Raw genomic sequence first — 6687 nt, 5'->3', positions numbered from 1 at the left:
TTTTTTCCAGGGCTACAAGCTGAAGGCAAAGCACCGTGTTGTGTGCTTGTGATCTCCACAAACCAAGTGTTATGTCAGCAGTACAAAATCCCAGCAGCTCTTCCAGATCCCATTGCCTGCACAGCTCCACCATCACCCCTTGCTTTTTTAAGAGCTCCTTTTGAGGTTGCCTACCAGCCCAAAGCCCTGACCCCAGCAGAGCTCTGGTCCCATCAGTTCCAGGAGCAATAGTGCTGTGAGTGCAGCATTTGTCAGTGCCATCGACGCTCAGAGCTGGGGAAACTTCCTGAGGGGCTGGAAAGAAAGCATGGATTTTAGTGCAGAGGCATGTTCATCATCCTGTGCCATATACCACGGAGCAGGCTGCATGGAGAGGGCCAGGGCAGCAACCACTGCCCCAGGCCATCGTGGACAGATGTGCAAACGTGCTGGAATTGAAATCAGATGGGAAAGAATCAGTGCCACAGATCACAGGAGGACTCCCACCGATAGGAAAAACCAATCAGCTGCTCTCAGAAGGAATACAACTTCCTGAGCCCCCCAGCCTTCCCTGCACCCAGAGGATCACTGCAGCACTTGCGAGGTTTGCACTTGCTCAGAGTTGGCATAAAGCAAAGCAGAGGCAGGAGAGCCCCAGCAACAATCAGAAACCCAAAGCAGCACAGGACTGTGTAAGCAGAGCCCTCCATGCAAAGTGAGCAGGGCACTGCACCTGCATGGCAACAGACATAATATATGTATTTACATTGTTTATATTTATATACATATATATATATAAATACACACACACATATATATATATACACATATATATTTACATACACATATTTGTGGGGCAGGAGACCATTCTCCTTGCTCCAGTTCAGGATTGCCCAAATTCCCACCCCATCATTTCCCAGCCCCACAGCATGCACCTCACTCACTTGAAGTCGCATCAACCCTGTCTGCTTTTATACACTGTTATACTTAATGTTTGTTTAGTTTCAATGTGGGGGAAGAACCCATTTCCTGATGCAATTCATTCCCTTTCCTTTATGCACTTCATGCTCCACGTCCTGTATGCATCCCCAGCTGCTATCACTGCTGTCATACTTGATGACTGCAAGAGGTCCCAATGATCATTTTGCTCCCCCAAAGCATCCTTAGGGTAAATCACAATTATGCCTGTCCCCACTCAACTGAAGAGCCATATCAAGAAAATAAATGAATTATTGTATTTATTGAATGAAGCCAAAAGAAAAAAGAAAAAAAACAAAAAAAAAAACAACACAGCAACATCCATTCCCGAAGCAATAACACTGATTGCCAGTTCAGCTCAATTTAATAAACCTTGATATTTAAGGGTTTCTTGAAGGCAGCTGCAGTTGAATGGTTCCCCTGTGCTATCCCACTATCCCCTTGCAGCCTATAAGGGGCTCAGGATGGATCCCAGCCCTCTGCACAGCTTCCAAAGCACAATGCAGCCCTGGAGATGTCCCCAAGGGATGCTCCAGTGGATGCTCCTGTAGGACCAAGGATAGCAGAGGAGCCCACCTCTCACGGCTCTCCCACTCTGTATGATCCTGCACCACCCTACAGCGCCAGCAGAGCTGCCTCAACCAAGTGAGGGCTGAGGGTGGAACCGAGGCTGCATAACCTGTTTGATAAAGAGGTAGAGTTAAAAACTGAGTGAAGAGAGGTAACAGATTGCCGGGCGTAGCCAGGAAATTAAAGCTCCTTGCTAATATTGCACAGAGTTAACGAGACTCAATTTGGGAAATGACTTCTCTGATTAAGGGCCATAAGCACTGCAGAAAGCATCTCGGCAGCCTCCAAGCCTGCTGATAGCACTGATTTCAGAGCGTGTCCTGACAGCACATCACTCAGCAGACCTCAATAAGCCCCACAGACGAACAGATTGTGCTTACACAAAGCAAGCACGGAGCAGAGCAAAGGGCTCTGCAGGTGGGTGTGCAGGCTGCAGCACCTGGGAGCCCACCCAGCCCACCCGGCTTGCTGGCTTTGCTTTAGAGTAAAGGGACGGCCACACACAGCAAACAGGAGAGCAGAAAGCCACGTCCTGTGCTGTTAAATCTGTGTCTGTGTTGACACAACAGGTAAGAGGCTCACAGGAAAAGCCACTTCAAAGACAAAAGCCTCTCCATTCTCAGGTGGCATCTGTCCCCTCCCTGCCACACACACAGCACAGGATGCACGAGGCATCATTGCACCATCTATAGGATGCCTGCAGGGCACAAACCCCAAAGACTAGCAAGGTTAGTAGGGCTGGAACCCCCTAGCAGGGGTTGGAACAAGATGAGCTCTAAGGTCCCTTCCCAACCCAAACCATTCTACAATTTAAAGGTAATTCTGTGCCATCCTCCTCCACCTGCACCACATTCCTGGAACATTCAAGGAGAACAAAATGTCACCATCTCTGAGAGCTGATGGAAACAAGCCTGCATTTCCAAAAAGGGAATGGAAGCAATGGAAATGACGCATCTCCAAGAGCCGAACAGACGAAGATGGAGAAGCCAGAAGCAAAGCTGAGCCCTCCTGGCCACGTTCCATTTAGGAGAACACTGAAGGAACGAAGGACGCGTTACCGAGAAGCTATGGAAGGCAGAGCCAGTGGGGAGCAGTGCCAGGAGTGCACAGCATGCACAAATGTCCCCTCCAAGGGCTGGGCAGCAGGCAGCTCTCCTCCTGGGAGCAGTATGAGTAGCACAGGGCTGTAGGGAGCAGCAGCCACCGGCTGGGGCACAGATACAAGGACTCTGCCCCCACAACGCAGCACAGCTGCCCCCAGAGGTCGCAGGCTGACGTTTGCTCAGGGATTGGGCTGAATGTGGTTGGAAACTCGACTGATTCACACCTGGAGTTATTGACTGCAGAGCTGGAGGAGCACAGGGAGACAGAACTGAGCCCACAGAAATATTCCCAAACACTTTCCACCTGCCAGGCTGCACTGACACACGAAGAGATGCTCACACTGTGCCAAGGGTGAAGGGGAACAAACCACCCTTCCACATCTAGACTCAGAACTTCAGGTTCTGACCAGAACAGGGGCACGAGGCTCCATCCAAAGGCAGCTTTTTATCAGTTGCTGAGGGATTACATGCTCCGATTTTTTATGTTTATTTTTTGAAGCTCTGTGTATATAAATTCACACTTAGTCATGGCCATAAAACCCACCGCCAGCACCCAGCTTGACAGGGACGGTCAATAACCATTTGAAATGCTCAAGAAAGGGGCATTAGAATGTTTTTAAATCAATACAGCCATAGCCAGAGGCGTTCATCATCAAACTGGCTATTAAAATTCAAAACGAATTGATGCCTTTGGAGTGCAGCAGCTCTCCAGGCCAAGCATGGCATGAGCGTGTCAGCGCTGTTACAAATGCAGTGGGACCAACAAAAAGCAGTGAGCATCCCGTTCTGCAGGAGGATCTGCGTGTTGCATACGTTGTAATGGCTTAATGAACCTTCCTGACACACACACGGGGCTCTGGCTGGATATTGCTGCCATGAATCACTGCGGGTCGTGTGGCTGCTGAGGCACCGTGCAGCATCACTGCTCACAGCTCTGCTGCTGTCTGGGGAGTGAGGAGGGGGATACAGCCCTGCAATGGGCACAGGTCACTGCCATGGAGGAGTTTTCCCCCTTGGCAGCTGGACCAGGGAGCAGAGGGTCCTTAGGGCCCTCAGAGACCCATTTTATTCTTGTATCCACCAAACTCTTGCTGGAATGCTGTACCCAAAAGCCATGCAGAGCTTATAAACCTCAGATTTTTGAAATACTTCTTTACATCCCAAAGAAGAGAACACAGTCTTCCACACTGCTATAGAGAGCAGCCCTAAAGACACCGAAGCACAGAATCACTGAGGTTGGAAAAAGACCTTCAAGTTCCCCAAGACCAACCCCAACCATCCCACCGTGCCCATAACCACATCCCTCAGTGCCACATCCCCATAGTTCTGGAACACCTCCAGGGATGGTGACATCCCCACACTCCTGGGCAGCTGTGCCAGTGCCCAAACACCCTTTTGGAGAAGAAATTGTTCCTAATATCCAACCTAAACTCCCCCCCTGGCATAACATAAGGCCATTCCCTCTCATTCTATCTGTTCCCTGGGAGCAGATGCTGACCTTCACTCCATCACAACCTCCACGCAGGGAGCTGTGAAGAGAGATAAGCTCTCCCCTGAGCCTCTTCTTCTCCAGAATGAAGCATCCCATCCCCTCAGCTGCACTCCATAAAACTTGTGCTCCAGCTGCTCTGCCCCAGGCTGGCAGGGACACACTGTGACCAAAGTGCAGGACCTGCATTGGTCTCATTGAAGCTCATACCATCGGCCTCAGACCATTGATCCAGCCGATCCCAATCCTTCCATAGAGCTTTTCTACCCTCAGGCAGACCAACATTTCCTCCCAGCTTGGTGCCAAATATACTGAGGGTGCACTCAATCCCCTCACCCAGATCATCAATGAAGATATTAAGATATTAAACAGGGCCAGCTCCTTCCCTGTCTTAGGGAACACCAAGACAGGAAGAACCCCATTAGCTCCAGTCATCCCAGTGAGCACAGCACACACCAGCCCCAAACCCATGAGAAATGGAGCCAGGAGGGGATTTTCCAGCTGCAGGGACACAGCCGGGTGACAGAGCAATACGTACATTGTGCCTGGTGTACAAAACCCACGCTCCACCCTCTGCCCTCTCTTTTTAATCACTCTCTAAGGGGTTTGTGGGGCCTTCTTTCATCTCCGCAGCTCCTTTCCTTCCTTTCATCAGAGGTTTATTACATCATTACAGGATTTTAACTGCCCGCGCGCTGATGAAAGCTGCGCTGCGTGAACGAGGTCTGCTTCCTCCCTGCACAGTCCGCAGCAGCAACTCTGATACACAATAATTGCTTTTGAAGGGAAAAAAAATGAAGCAGAAAGGGACAGAATGACCCTCAGAAAAGAAGCAGAGAATTAGAGAGGTTCTGATGAGTCTCGGGCAGCTCCGGGGCTGGCGCTGGCAGCGCAGCTGGTTTGTTGTAGCAGCTCAAATTTAAGAGAGAAAAAAAAAAAAACAACCAAATTTTCATCTAACAAGATTTGTCTACAATGTCCCCAAGTCCCGTGGCTCATATAAGTAACACATTTAATGAAATTTCATTTCGTAAGCACGCTATTTCACACACCAGTACTTTTCCCCAACTGCTCTTCCCCTGTGGATTCACTCACTGAACTGTGCAAGAATGCCACGGTGCCATTTCATAGAATGGCCTGGGTCGAAAAGGACCACAATAATCATCTGGTTTCAATCCCCTGCTGTGTGCAGGGTCACCAACCACCAGACCAGGCTGCCCAGAGCCACATCCAGCCTGGCTCTGAATGCCTCCAGGGATGGGGCATCCACAACCGCCTTGGGCAACCTGTTTCAGTGCCTCACCACCTCTGAGAGGAAAATTTCCTCCTCATATCTGACCTAAACGTCCCCTGTCTCAGTTTAACACCATTCCTCCTTGTCCTGTCATTACCCCTTCTGAAAGCCAGCAGAGCCACTACCACAAAGCCTGGTGCCCCTTCATAGGAATGACTCCACGTTGGCAGCACACTGTTGGATGCACACATTGGCGACATCCGAGCATTTCTTCGGACACAGAACCTTCACTATGATACAGCAACAGGAACATCAGAGAGGGAATGAAGGAGGCTGCTTGTGAACATCACCACCCGCCATCAGACGAATGGTTCTGCACCAGGACATGGGGAAGGATCAGCACGCCTTGCTGCTCCATAGCCACAGCTTGCAGGAGTGTGAATCACAGCTCGGGTTGCAGGATGCCATGCCCTATGTAAATCCTTTCTGAGAACTGCCCAAGAACACCACGCACGTCACTGTGATGGAAGGGGTCAAACCCGGACTTCCCAACCCGCAGAAGGAAGCACAGCCCACAGTGACCTGCTGGAAGTATTCCTGTGCTTTGGAAGCACGAGGACCCAGGGAGCTGGGGTAACCGTGGGGTGGGGGCAGCACTCTGAAGGGCTTTGTTTGTGCAAAGCAAAGCCAAAAAAAAAAAAACTCCTCGTTTTTATCGCAACCTGATCCCAGGGAGGGAGGGAAACAGCTTACCACCACTTCCCACCCTGAGAAAGCAAAGACAAGGCTGGATTTGTAGTAACTGAAGCCCAGAGATTATCTCATTCACCAAACACTAAGTCCAGACACATATTTCTCTGCAATTCACACAGATCTGCCTATACTCCATTTTACATCGACATGCAGGTACTCACGTCCCACTTCACGCAAGCAGGAGGAGCCCCCCATCAACTCCCATCAACCCTCATTTGGAGCCACATCAACGCCTGCTGCACCTCCAGGGCAGCCCCCATCCTAGGGACCCACTGAGCAATCAGCAGCTGGATGGGGAGGAACTGAGGTCAGGGATTCCCAGCCCCAAGTCCACAGAGCCCAGCCTGGTGGGTCCGTGCACCTCCACACCCTGCAGCCAGCAAAGACAACTGCAGAACAACACAGCGGTGCACTTTGGGATTTTACTGTTGTTGTTGTTTTCACAGCTTTAGCAATTTTCAAGCATGTAAATATGAAGTAAGGGTCAATGATTCAACAGCGATTAAGGCTGAAATGTTGCAGCTCGTACCCATTAGACTTCAAAAATACCCATTATGTTTCCAAAGTGTTCCCAGGAGCCC

The sequence above is a fragment of the Meleagris gallopavo genome, chromosome 20, assembly GCF_000146605.3.
Source record: "Meleagris gallopavo isolate NT-WF06-2002-E0010 breed Aviagen turkey brand Nicholas breeding stock chromosome 20, Turkey_5.1, whole genome shotgun sequence".
Classification (NCBI taxonomy): domain Eukaryota; kingdom Metazoa; phylum Chordata; class Aves; order Galliformes; family Phasianidae; genus Meleagris; species Meleagris gallopavo.
Note: the sequence above shows the minus strand (reverse complement) of the source record.